Source organism: Equus caballus, chromosome 8, assembly GCF_041296265.1.
Source record: "Equus caballus isolate H_3958 breed thoroughbred chromosome 8, TB-T2T, whole genome shotgun sequence".
NCBI classification, from domain to species: domain Eukaryota; kingdom Metazoa; phylum Chordata; class Mammalia; order Perissodactyla; family Equidae; genus Equus; species Equus caballus.
Genome location: NC_091691.1, coordinates 67280365 through 67294760, shown reverse-complemented (window position 1 = coordinate 67294760; position 14396 = coordinate 67280365). Strand labels below are relative to the sequence as shown.

The following is a 14396-nucleotide window of genomic DNA, read 5'->3' as shown; positions in this document are numbered from 1 at the left end:
AGTCACTGCATGGAAGAGAACTCAATTGAAGATCTTGATTTTAGACTATGTTAAAACATGCAGACTATATCCTACAAATCAATAAGAACAATACTAACAATCTAAAAGAAAGGTTAGGGAGGGGTTTTAAATCAGTATTTCAGAAAAGAGAATATAGAAGTAGAAGAAAAGTGTGAAACCTCATTAATGTCAGAGAAATGACAGTTAAAATCAAAATGAGATACTACTATGCTCTTACTAAGTATCTAAAATGAAAAATAATGACAATATAAACTATTAGCAAAGATCTGTCACATATGGAACTCTCCGACAGTGCTAGTGGGATTGTAAATTAGTACAAAGCCTTTCTCAGACTGTTTGGCATCATCTAGTAAAATTGAAAATAAACATTGCCTGCAACTTGGCGATTCCACTGCTAGGTACAAACCCAGCAGAAATCAGTGCATATTTGCACCAAACCACATGTAAAAAAGTTTGGAGCAGCATTTTTACAATAGTTGAAAACAATCCAAAAATCCTTTAATGGTAGAATGGACAAACAGTTTATCATAAAGTCACACAGTGGAATAGTAGGCAGCACAGAAAATAAATGAATGACGGCTATGTCTAGCAACATGGATGAAACTCACAAATATAATGTTGAGACAAAGACGCCAGATGCAAAATAGTTCATGCTGTAAGATATGATCCATGTAAGGTTAAAACGTAAACAAGACCTTATCTATGTTTGCTGATCTACCCTTTATGTGATAAAATGATAAATAGAAATAAAGTAACTGGGGAACATCAGGCTAATGATAACCTTCGAAGAAATAAGTGCAGTGTGTGGGAGGCATATGGGGGCTTTTGGGGTATGAGTTCAGCTCTAGCTCCTGACTTGATCTGTGTGGTGGTTATGCAGATGTTTACATTGTGATAAATCTATCATATTGTGATAAAACTATTCATCTTTTTTAATGATTTTCTGTGTGTGTATTATAATTCACACCTACAGACACACAAGCGATTTTAATAAAATATGTTTTAAAAGTTCTGTATGGTGGAAGGCCCTGTGAGTCTTGGATTCCTCCTATATAATTCGGTGATAATAAAGTCTACTATCCAAGATTTCCAGGATATGTGAATGAGATAAATTACCTGACACATAACAAACACTCAAATGTTATAAAAGTAATTCTTCATATAGCTGAATTCTTCATATTTACGAAAGGGGGAGAAGAGGTGAGTTATGTTACACACTAAAAGATTGATAAGATCTAGACTTCCTTTGTTCAATTTTAAAACCTTGTTAATTCAGTTAAGCACATGCTTGGATGAACGTCTATCAGGCGTGTGTGCGTGAGGGATCCTGTGTTGGGTAGAAATGCATCCAAAGGAGCGTCAAGACATTTCACAAGGAAAATGATGCTCACATGGAATACGAAAAGTTATCTGTATGTCACTTCTAACACAACATCCTGAAAGGAGAAAGTTTTGGTTCGAGATCTTGATTCTTTATTTAGCAATTGAGTCTGGGGAAAAAAGGCAAAAATTTGGGATTATTCAATTATCTTTGTCTTCTCTCTTTATCTCATATCCCACATCTATCAGAAAATCCTTTGGCATTACATTTAAAACATATCCAGGATCCACCCATTCTCCCTATCTTTAACCTTCCCCAATACAATATTTTATTTTAATGCTTTCTCTAATTGCTCTCGGCACATTTTTCTTTGGGCCTCTACAATCTATTCTTCACACAACAGAAAAAAGTGACCCTTCAAAAACAAAACTTAGAACTGGTCCATTCTCCTCTCAAACTGTCTAAAAAGACAATGCCAAGGTCCTTACAGTAGTCTACAGGGGCCTAGAATCCCTCTTTACAGCCTTTTATCCCCACCTTTCTATACCGCAGGCTGAGCTTTCTTGCTCTTCCTCAGACAAGCCTAACCCACTCTTCCCTCAGGGCCTTCTCACACTGCTTTGCTTCTCTGGGATTTTCTTCCCCAGATACCTGCTTCACTCATTCCCTCATTTTCTTTGGTGTCTGCTCAGACTTCTCCTCATCAGAGATGGCTACCCTGTCCAGCTTATCTACACTGCTCATGTCATCTTTGTCTCACTCCATCCTCGTTTACCCAACACATTCTAATCAGCAGACACTTGGTGAATTTATTCTCTCAACTATTTATTGTCTGCCTCTAAGACAGCAGGACTTTTTTCTCTTTTATCCTCTGCATTATTTTGCCAGTGCTCAACACGGTACCTGGGATGTGATGTGTGTCCCCCAAAACATGTTGACTGGATGAATGTGGAGTAGACTTCAAGCTCTGCACAGGACGCTATTAACAATTCATTTGAAAACCCATTTTACCCTCAATTCAAACTCTCCTACATTCTTACATCAGCTGGAAAATTACAAAATTATTTTATTTCAGCTCATGTCACCCTATTTCTACCCTTTACACACGCACACAGACACACACACCCCCCCTCCCCCCCCCCGAAACCTGTCTTTAGCTAACTATGGTGCAGATTTCTACTCAAAAGCAATAAATACCTGGGTAAGGTCTCAAAATGTTAATAGCAGTTCAAGCAGATATTGCTGTCTCAAGAAGTGACCACTTAATGAATCACCACTACCAAAGAGGTCAATGAGGCCAGTCCCAGATGTGTCATGTTATTTCAACTCACCTGCAAACGAGCACATTAATATTAACTGGCAGATTGCACACCTTTATATTTATGTAAAACTGATTTGGGGAAACTACACAACTGGGAGGTGTTAAGAGAGTTTCCACAGCCTGTCATCCTGCAAATCAGCCCATTTTGGGGTCATTACTTACATGATATTACAGAATCTGATTTTCAACTTTGCTTTGCCTGATAAAAATATTTCTTTAAATAAAGAAATACTGATGTTTTGCCTCGTGAAATTTAGGTGATAAGCAACTCCCAGGCTTACTTCAAAATCATTTCAGTAAATGGAGGCTAAGTATCTAGGAGACAATAGTTCCAGTCACACCAACCTATATGTTTTTTAAACTTTGCCTTATCTGGAATTAGAAGATATTGTATTTCTTTACTGGAATGATTACCCTGGAGAAATCTTAGCATCTCTGTTCAATAAACATTATGAAATACTGTGTTGAAAATTTCATAACTTAGAATATGGAGCATCCTCTGACCCCATATTCTGATGCTCATCCGTGAAGCTCCCCTCACTTGTGCCAAAAACTTCTTGCTCCTTTCCTTTTCACACAGATGTGTTTCCCAATTCATTGTTGCACCAGGCCCAGAGAAGTTTCTTTTGAGATAAATCTGCTCATCTTTTTTTTCTCACTTTCTTGCTTTCCTATCTCCCTTTCCACACCCCGCCTCTCCTTTTTAATACATCTTCTCTTCCCGTCATTCATTTCCCTTACAATTTCTCTTCTTCCTTTTCTCCCCCATGTTTTCCACCGAGGAAAGAAATTTACAGTAAAATGTATATTTGAAATAATAATGGACTCATAAAAAGTCAGCCTCAAGGGAAGGGGAAAGACAAAACATGAAACCAAATTTATCTATATAGTTGCCATGACTAAGTTTCAAATTTGACTGAGATTTCTTGGAACTGAGGCAAACATGAAGAAACAAGTTAAAAATCACTCACGGTATTAACACCAGTGAAACACATTTAAAAAATATCAGTATAGGTTTTTCAAGTATGTAATGTTTAACTATATCTAGTAGATAGGGTAATAGTTGAAGCGATACGTAATGTTTTGTAACCTAGCTTTGAATTCTGAGAAGAGTTTTCACTGTGGCTAGATGGAGCAAAGTGATGGCTAACGTCAATGACAAATTTTTGGAGAATTGGACATGTTAGTCGTCTTTTCCTTTAGGGCCTTGATTCTCAACTGGGAGCTCATAAGAAGTGCATGGCAAGACCTTTGTAAATAGATGGTAGGGCTCCAATCTAGACCTTGCCGAAATCACAACCTTCATGGAAGGGTCTTGCTTAAGCAAGCTCAAACATCTTTCTGGGCATATTTGAAGATTCAATTTCCAAAAGAATACTTATAAAAAGAAATATTTTCTCCAGCTGCCTTGCAGTTTGAACATATAAAAGAACCATTGCATCATGTTAAGATATGGTAATGTTCTATTTGCTTATCAAAGACCTTGGTCTCCAACATTTTTTTTTATGGGCACTCCTATCAATAAGACAGTCTGGTGTGCACAACCCCATCGTATGTACCTTGAAGCCTTAGTGGCAGCTCTCTTAATGTGTCGACAACAATAAGCATGGAGAGTAAGGCATACATAATCCTTGACCTGGTCTCTGTCGTGAACTGAGTTTGCTCTAAGAGACAGCCTAGCCTCACCCAAACCCCTCATTTCACAGTTGAGAAAACCTGAGTCCTAGATATGCCATGACTTGCCCAAAGTCGAAAGATTGAATAACAGCAGGTAGAATATTGTGATTTATAAGAAATATATATATATTCGATCATTCAGATGACAAAAACTCATTTCTTAGGTATATTGAGTCTTCATCCACAGTGCCTGGCTCACAGTTCCCAAAACCAGGAACGTAAAGGTGAAATGGATGTCTGGTTTATGTTAATGAAGGTGAGTTTTGGACGCCACCCGAACATGGGGGCTGGTTGCTGGGAGATCGGAGTATCAGAGGACTGGAGTTTTCAGTCCCACCCCCTGATTTCTGGGGAGGGCAGTGGGGACTTGAGGTTGAATCAGTTGCCAATGGCCCATGATTTCATCAATCAGGACTGCATAATGAAGTCTCCACAAAAATTTAAAAGAACTCCTCATGGCCCTTTCTTTCAGACAGATTCCACATTGAGGAACCAGAATCCTTACACGTACCACCACGCCAGGCCCCAAACTCCAGGAGGACAGAAACCCCTTTGTTCGGGACCTTGCCCTATGTATCTCTTCATCTGGCTGTTGATTTGTATCCTTAAATATCCCTTGTAAAAACTGGCAATCTAGAGAGTAAATGGGTTTTGTTGAGTTCTGTGAGCTATTCTAGCAAATTAATTCAACCTGAGCAGGGGTTCTGGGAACCTCTGTTTCAATGGCCAGAGGCTTAGGTCACAACCTGGTACTTAAGACTGTTGTATGAAGGCTGGGGGTGGTATGCATGGGATGGAGCCCTTTGCCTGTGAAATCTGATTCTCTCTTGGGGTAAATAGTGTCAGAATTGAATTGAATTCTTGGACACCCTGCTGATGTCTGAGAACTATTTGTTGGTGTGGGGAAGCCACCACACACACACACACGCACACCCACACACACACTTTGGAATCGGGTCTAGGAACCTCTTCACACCAGGGCCAGAACAAAAACTCTAGGAAATCAGATTCTCATCACCATGTCCTTGTCACTGCTCCACACAGTCCCCATGAGCACTGGAGCACCCTTCCTATACCCAATTCCCTTCTCTTATGTTTCAACAGGAGCCCTGCTGTCTCTGGAGGTGCGCTGTTAGCTGCCTTCTCTAACCAACTCCCTTTATGTCTTTTATTCTCCTGCTCTTTGAACACCCTGAGGGAAAATATGTATTTGTTCTCCTCATTTTGCGTTTGTTTCTCTTCTTCCTTCAACTCTGCCAGTGTGATTCCTGCTGCTATCTGCGAGGAGCTTTCTTCTTACCAACATTTAAAATATCTTTGTATAACTCACAGAGCCATGCAAAATTTCTCTATTTGAAATTCAAAACCCAACCAGGTTGACCTCATTTCAAAATAAAACCAAATCTCAAGCCATTGAGTTTTTATTCAAACCATTCTTTTACATATTTTTATTTATTTATATGAAAATGTTTTCCTGTGGACTTTTTGTAGCTGCATGAAAGATGTTAGAGTGTTAATGAGAAAGGGGCGTGAAATGCCTTATATTTGCAGACCACTTCACAGCTTCACAATCCTTCTGCAAGAGTCATTCCTCCTAATAAGAGTCTGGTGAGGGTACCAGGCATATCCTATGGCCCCTCCCTCCTCATTTGGCAATTGAGTCTTTCAGGAGGGATAAAATGAGTTTCCCAAGGTCTCTAGCTTGTTAAATGGATGCATACACTAATGCATACACAAATTCACACACCCACAGTAAATACTATTTACTGTGAAATCTAGACACCCAGTACAACATTATGAAGCTTGGGCTATCTCTTACTGGGCCAGCTTTCTATGGCTCTCAGTCCACCTGAGAAATTCACCAAGTAGTATATTGATGTGAAGTCCTAGTAGGAGAAAAGTCAATGGCAGAATAACACAGTAAAGAGTACTAGACTTCTTTTAAGCTCCCTGTTCTAACAGAATTCCAACTTTGTTTGTACCTACCCCTTCTTCAAATGACAAAGGGGAATAAAACCTCTCTCTCAGGCCAGGAACATGTTCTGACTTGTCAGCCCATCATGGTATTTGGCACCTTAAGTGGTATTTGCATATTAGTAGTAAGGTTAAAAATGTGCTTCTACCTACCGCTGGTCTACGAGACAGGAAAGGAAATCTGGCAGGGTATTTTTGGCAAAGCTATCCTTGTCCTAAAAAAGTTACATAAAGTGATGTGGATTAAGGCTGCCCCAGGTAGAGAAGCCCAAGGTGGCATGGCCTACATGCCGAACTATATGACCCGGTGGATTTTTATGGTATGAATTAGGGCTGCCCCAGGGACAGAAGCCCAGGGCATCCTCACCTACATGCCGATCTATATGACCGGATTCATATCTAAAGTTATATGACCGCACAATAACCAGACCCCATCTGCACTGAAATCATTTAATGACTTTTTACATCATCTTTTCTTTTTCCAGTAAAAATAAGTCACGTACCCGTGCCTTATAAATTTAGCCCTAACCTTCAACTCAGAGCAGCAGCAGGAGCTCTGACTGCCCATGGGTCCTGTCCCCATGCAGCAGCGACAGCAGCTCTTCACTGCCCATGGGTCCTGTCCCCATGCTGTTCCATACTATTCTCTAAATAAAAGAACACTACTACCAGACCTTGAGAGTCCGAGAAATCTTTCTTTCGACTCCTGGGCTCACCGACCCTGCATCAAAAGGAGATCCCTCTCCTTGTTGTTGGTTTCAGATGTAAAGCCTGGAATATATGACCCCATTCTGCTACTTGCCTGAAGGCACAGCTAATTTGCCACTAGTCTTTATGTTACTTGCAGTACAAGCACCCTCATTTATTTGTGTTAACTCTCCCCTCCTTGTCTGGGAGAATTCCTGTCCAGAGTTCTCACTATGATTAGTGAGATTATATATATGTGTATATAAATATATATATAGCAGATACATGTATCTGAATCATACTTGGGGCCCATGAACAGTATCAAAAAGATGTGCTTTTCCAATTTTGCAATCAGAGTCCCCCGGCAGAAATTTAGAATCGGGAAAATCAAGATGCTCAGCTATGAGATTCAGCTGAAATATCATGTAAATTTGGGGTTAGGAGAGCCAAGATGGACTGCACCTGTTCATTCTAGAGTTATGCAAGATTACATGCTGTGGACAACCAAAAGTGGCCGGCCAGAAGAGGGAGAGAGAAATGGCAGAGCTAATGCACAGGGAGAGAAACACGAGAGAGAGAAAGTCCCTGGCGCACAGCAGGTACTCGACAAATGTGTCGATTTCTAATGTTGAATGTTAGTTGCTTGTACCTTTCTCATAGTCTATTTTATGTCTATTGCAATAGTGAACTCTGAGACCCTAAGACAGCTGTTTCAAAAATTCGATTCCTCCTTTGCCTTAGCAAGTATTTCTAAAGGTAGTCTCCGGATTAGCAGTTTTCTTCTTGATCCTGCTCACATCGTCACGGCCAGTTCAAGCTGAGTGTGGGAGCTGCAGGGCTGCATTTTTGGCCACTCAGGTTCCACTTCAGGGTACACACAAGTGATTAAGGACAGTCATTAGATATTATTTGTTAAAAGTATACTGGAAGAATAGCATAAATAATTTTATTCTCAGAGTATTAAAAAATAGACATCATTAAAGATGAAGTGTCTATATAGGCAATGGGTCTCAAAAATATCCATATGCTGACTAAAGATAGATTATAAGATAGCATCAAATGTAGAAGAAATGGGGTATTTTTGAGAAAGATCAGACTTGTTAAAGATGTAATATCACACTCATTATAAAATAAGTTAAAAACATAAAAATATAAAGTGTAAAAATTCCATCTGATCTTCCAAATTGATGCGTATTTTGGGTTTAAACTACTCCCGTCTGTATAAAACCATTGCCTCTGTCCCTTCCTACATATGCTGCAATAATTCTGTCTTTATATTGCTTTTAAAGGGTACCGGAAGCAAGGACAAATAAAAAAAAAAGTTATAAAAATGGCATGATGATGTCCTTTTAAATTATGTAAACCTCGTTTTATGTAATAGTGTCACTGAACAAATAATCACTTGGTTGAGGAAGATTAGTGGCTGTAATTATTTATTCATTTTAATGTTTGTTATTAAGCCTTCCTTTTGCTATTTATGGCTATTATATGGTGAAAGATCAATACAAAGAAGATGAGAAAGTGCGGAGATGATGGTTAATTATATCAGAAAGGAGAAAGGTAGGCAGATGCCTGGCTTCCTGCTGATAATCCCACTCTTCATCTCATAAATGTTTCTGTAGTTAACATTTTCCTTGGCTTGAAACAATACAGCAAGATAAGCAGCCGTTCCATTCCTTTCCCTGTAGGTCGGGCATCTGTCTTACCACTAGAGTCAGGGTTACGAGGCTGCCTGTACTGTTTCCTGTGCACCCCTCCCCCACCAAAGCATAGAGTGGCACCAGCCTGTAATAGGCACTCTACATATTTGCAGAATGAATAAGAATGAATAATAAATGAACAAGGAGCACATTGGGAGACATCATATCCCATCTAGAAGACTTCAAATTCATATTAGCATTTTAAATGCCCTGAGAAGGCCTGCAGTGAAGAAGCCTGCTTGGTTTGTCTAAATTTGATATCACCAAATGAATTTTTCCATTAGTTTTTGGTTGCACTTCAGGGAAGCATGTTGGGAAATACTTTTGAGAATATTTTTTCCAATTGCAGTTTGATATTATTTTAGCTTCCTAAAGAAATGCCTTATAATTTTTTTGAAAAAAAAATTCTTAGTAAGATGAGTTACAGTCTCAATTGGCATATTTAGGATATCACTGATTGTCTGGTTGGTGGTTCTATAAAACTAGGGCCTTTTCCAATGCTTGAGATATTGCCTTCACTATATATGGTTTCTCCAATCTATTGACACTAGAACCAGTGCTAAGGTACAGCCTTGCTCCTAGGAAAAGGTATACATGGCGGGGGGAGGAGGGGGTGCAGATTTTCAAAGTTTGAAAATATCTTTGGACACACACACACACATACACACACACACACACACACACGACAGAAGAAACTCACCTATCTTCTTTTATGATCACTTGAAACACAACACTTGTATCAATCCTAATGTCAAGAGTGTCTGCTGTGCTCTAGTTTGTTCATGTCACTCTTTTGTCAGTCCCAGTGTTCATTTACTACCAGGTGTCCCTCCCTGAAAACAGGCACCTTACCCATCCTTGCTCTCTATAGCTCCTAATACTTGTTATTTCTGGATATCTGGTTTATGGAGGTGATTTTTATTTTCTTTCGCATGTTTTGTCCTATGCTCCACAATTAACATGCAATGTTTTAAATCATTAAAAACCAAAGGAGTATTTTATCTCTGTATCTATATAATAAATTAAAGCTGTAGATTTAAGGTTACCCACACACCTTATATATGGCATAAAGGAGGACAGCATGACCTGCCTCCCAGAAGGAAAGTGCTATATCGTTTTTTCCCAGTGCTTTACATCCATCCCTCCTGAAGAACCCTGTTTAGAATCCTTAACACCTATAGAAAGAGAAAGTACCTTTGCAAATTTGTTACTCCTTTGACAGACTGGTTGGATCTTCTCAAGTTCTGGGGGGAAGAAAGGTTTTGAAGAACTTTAAAAGCCATATACCAGTAAAAAAAAAAAAAAAAAAAGATGCCATTTTTTAAAGGATTTAAGTTATTTTAAAATGTCATAACAGGCCTTCTTGGCAGCACTGAGGGCCTAGATGAGGTTTTGTGATCACAAATTTAGAGTGGTCTCAATCTGCCTTGATGTGTGATTTCGATTTTACTCAGCAGCATCATCTGCCTCAGGATTAAGAAAGAGAAGACCCATATATCGTGTGCGAGGTCCAAAGATATCCACCTTGGGAAAAAGCAAAGTAATGTTTCCACTTTAATGATCTGCTCTTAAACAATAGAATTCAAAAAGTCTATTCAATTAGACAACAGAACAAGTAAACCTATCATACTTATTATGCCTGTGATCTTGATGTATCACTTAAAGTTTCTGGACCTCAGTTTCCTACTCTATGACCTGGGAATAATAGTATCCATCTCATATAATTTTTGTGAGCATTAAATAACAATCTAGTTAAATGTCTTAGTGTAATATCTGTCACATACTAAGCATTCATTATACCACTTTTCTGGGTTTTTCCCCCCTGTGGAAGATTCACCCTGAGCTAACATCTGTTCCAATCCTCCTCTTTTTGTATGTGGGTCGCCACCACAGCATGACCACCAACGAGTGATGTACGTCCACACCTGGCAACCGAACCCAGGCTGCTGAAGTGGAGTGCACCGAGCTTTAACCAATAGGCCACTGGGGTTGGCTCCATTATACTACTTAAAAAAAAAGTTATTTATATACAGATCATTGGTCATTTTATTTTTCAGTGATATTATGAGGATTATCAAGCTAGTTAAACACTAAGAGTTGAGACTGCCAGTCTAAATAATTAGTCAGATCCATGTTCAAAATATTCATGTCATTATAGTAGGAATAAAAATATTAAATTCTGCTTTACTGATTTGTGACATTTGCTTTCTTGCTGGACTCAGTTCAGTCAGTCTTTCAAGTTTCCAATTCTCTTTCACTCTAACTCTACAGCCATATGACTTTGACCTTCCCTTTATTTACCCAATAAGCCCGGCTGCCTAATATAACCCAGTTTTTTTCCAGAGTATGTAGTCATGTCTATTTCTTGTGCTCTGTAATGTATATTTTGATTTAAAAAAATGGGACTAAACTTCTATCTGGAGTTTTCCCCTTCTATTTTTGGGGAGCGTACCAGAACTTCTCATTGTATAGATGCCTACTCTGATGTAACCTCACCAGATCTCCTTTGCTCCAGGCCCTTTAAGCCTCTTGCTGCTGGAATCCCTTTGTCCAGTGGTCATCTTTTGCATTGGGTACTAGCAAGATGGTTTAAACATGACTACCTTCCATTCATCCACTTTAGCAAAGGGAAACTCCTATAATTTTGCCAAGCCAAATAGGACTAGAGGCTGTTCATTGAGGCTCTCCATTCTGTCCTCTCCAGTTACATTTTTCTCTGTTTAAATAGTTTTCTCTGTTAAATAGTTAAATAGTTTTCTTCTGTTTAAACAGTAGACCCAGCTAACACATATATCCAACGAGGTAAAAAAAAATGGGAAATCTCCTTCCTGCTATGTGCTACTGTAAGTAATTCTCTCTGAACCTTTCAGCATCATACTTAATTTCAGTGGGGTAAATGCGTGCCTTCCCCATTTCTCTTGACTTAAGGTAGAAACAGAAGAATCACTGTACTCTCTTACTTACATCCTAGATAATGCCCATGCCCTCTCTGTTTCACAGGCTGAGGAGGGGAGAGGAGGAATGTGATGTGGATAGCTGACATTTTTCTGCTTCTAAATAGGACCTAGCAAGGTTTCTAACCTCCTGATTCTTACATGATAACGCTGTCAGTCCTCTTGAAGCCTTTTCCCAATTCTAGGGCAATAGGAAAAGTTCCACTCAACATCCTTATAATCACTAAATAAACAAGTAAACATAACATCCTGTATACCAATAAATAGACATATATAAGTATACCTATGCATACATATTTCATTTTTACAGAGGAGAGTTCTCTGTTGAACTCTTAACTATTGAGCTCTCCTTATATCTTTCAAGTATGAAGAGCTAATGAAATCAAAGCCATAGGTTAGTATTTAGCATTTATATAACACTTGTATTTGCAAAGTGCTTTAGAATAATTCCATCCTTAATCCCCGTAATAGCCCTGAGAGGGAGGCCCAGTTATCGTTCCCTTCATAAACGAGGAAACAAGAGACCTGGAAAGGTTGCGTGACATGTTGTGTGGCTGATTGGTGGCAGTCACCGATTAAAGCACAAGGGTCTTGACTGGGAGCAATGTGGTTCATCCTTTGGGCCCTAAAGAATGAGATTTCTTAATAAACCCATGAGTCATGGAGAAGAGGCACAGACTGACTATGATTTTACTAGGCTGTTTCCACTGCATCTCATTGATGGCTTAAATCATCTTAGTGCCGCTGAACCCTTTTCAGCAATAAAATAAAAAGTGTATTAAGTGCTAAATTCTGCCCATAACTGGTATTTCTCATTGACTGAAAGTTTATGGAAGTTGTCAACTTCAGAGACCAACTTATATGAAGGCAATCAAGCCTCTGTAGGTAGATGAATTGATGTAGTCAGAAATGATGAGGATGAAATTAACAAATTTACCAATCCTTTGGAGCTGAGGCTACATTTGCCAGTTTTTATACTCCAGCACCATCTCCCTACGAAACTCCAGAGTTGAAGCATTCATCATTCTCACCTTCAGATACTGTTACCTAGATACCTCCGTTTTAGTTACAAGCTTGAGATCACCATAGCAACCAATTAGTATTTATGTTGCTAAGACAGGATGCAGAGAAAGGGGAAAGCTGGATGTGCTTACTCATTTTTATGCCACCTCAATAGAGAAAGGATAAAATGTTGATTCCAGTTTCCAAATTCCCATTGACTTCTTCCATTCTAATGTATATTCACATTTGTCTTTTCCACGGGTAACCCACTTGATGGTAAAACACTTATGGTATGTACAATAAATTCTGTAATTGTTAATAGTGCCAAAAAGGAGTGCAATAATTACATTTTCTGGCATTCTGGCCTATTGTAGGATCTGGGTTTCAAAATCTAAGGCTTCATCTAACATTTTCTAAAGCATTTCAGCATCAAATTACATACACTTCTCTTGCTCTTTAACAGACTAAGGTCCAAATTTCAGCTCTAATACTAGCCAGCAATGGAGCCTCTGGCAAGTTGCTATCCTCTCTTGCTCAGTGTTTAGAACAAGCACATGAATCTATCCCTAGAGCCAGAGTTAGCGTCTTGGGATCAGTATAGGGTAAGTGCTCATGAAAACTTAGATCTCATTTGACAACTCACTTAAAAACACAGAGTAATTTCAAATAAAAGTATCTTTTATATGTTAGTGTGTGTGTTCTACTTTATTCCCTCGTAAAACCTTAATTCTTGGAAAACTTCCCTTACTGAAGAGAGTGGGAAATGGTATCTAAACCCTCCCCAGTACGGTTAGGTGCAGCATAGACACTAGAGAACTTGCTACAAGACACCGTCAATTGCATGACTGGAGGATATCCAGAAGATCACCAGTCACCAATGGGTTTGGTCCCTCTTTTCCATCTTGTTTACAGGAACAATAGAAAATCCCCTTGAGCAGCACAACTTCTCCCCAGGTTCATCCTGAAACAGTTAAGCACCCTTTGGAATTAATGAAATTGACTAAGAAACTATTACTCTGAAAAGCTAAGTGTCTCTGTAGTTTGGATAAATTGGGTAAAGAATTAAAATTTCCATTCCATCCAATTTGTTGTAGACTGTTTTAGTGTCAAATTAATGGTAACAGCTCTGTTCGTGGAACATATAGGAAATGGAGCAATCTTTTTGGTCTGGTCTGTTTGATTTCAGTCTCTTTTGACAAATCAAGTATTAGTCAAATAAGCTGACAAATTATTTAAATGAAGCTCAGTTCATATCTTTGCTGCTCCAGGCAGAGATTCGCAACAAACCACTGCCTGTGTCACCCACACCAGCACTGTCTCCTCATCAATCATATGCATACATGGCTCTTTCCCCAAAGTCACCACCTCAATTTGACTGTAAACTCTGAAGCCAGCTCCAGGTTCCATGTCTCCTACAACCACTCTCTGCTCCCATCCGTCTCACTGTCTTTAATATTTTATTATAGATATTGACGAAGGGGGATGTTTGTTACGTGATTGCTAATGTTAAAACAATGGCAGGAATAAAACAAGAAAATAAAACTAAGCTTATTTGAGCTTAACTGATAGAGATGAATAGTCTGTGTTGTTATCTTGCTGGATAATTTCTTTCTCTCTTTTTCTTCCTTATGTAGACAGAGCCTCAAGACTTTTCCATTCAATATATGAACACAGTGATGCACTTTTCGTCCCAGAATAGCCCATTTCAAAGGTGGAATGATGGACAAAGCATAAAACAT

At 38.9% G+C, this 14396-nt stretch overlaps 1 long non-coding RNA gene across 1 annotated transcript; it reads right to left on the bottom strand.

The window, feature by feature from the left end:
• Nucleotides 1–2541: 2541 nt before the first annotated feature.
• LOC106780926 (uncharacterized) lies at nt 2542–12697 on the bottom strand. The gene is made up of 3 exons (XR_001377345.3): nt 12593–12697; nt 9896–9945; nt 2542–2673 (listed from the first exon to the last, which is right to left on the bottom strand). It is a non-coding gene; the product is annotated as an uncharacterized lncRNA (long non-coding RNA).
• Between the last annotated feature and the right edge of the window lie 1699 nt (nt 12698–14396).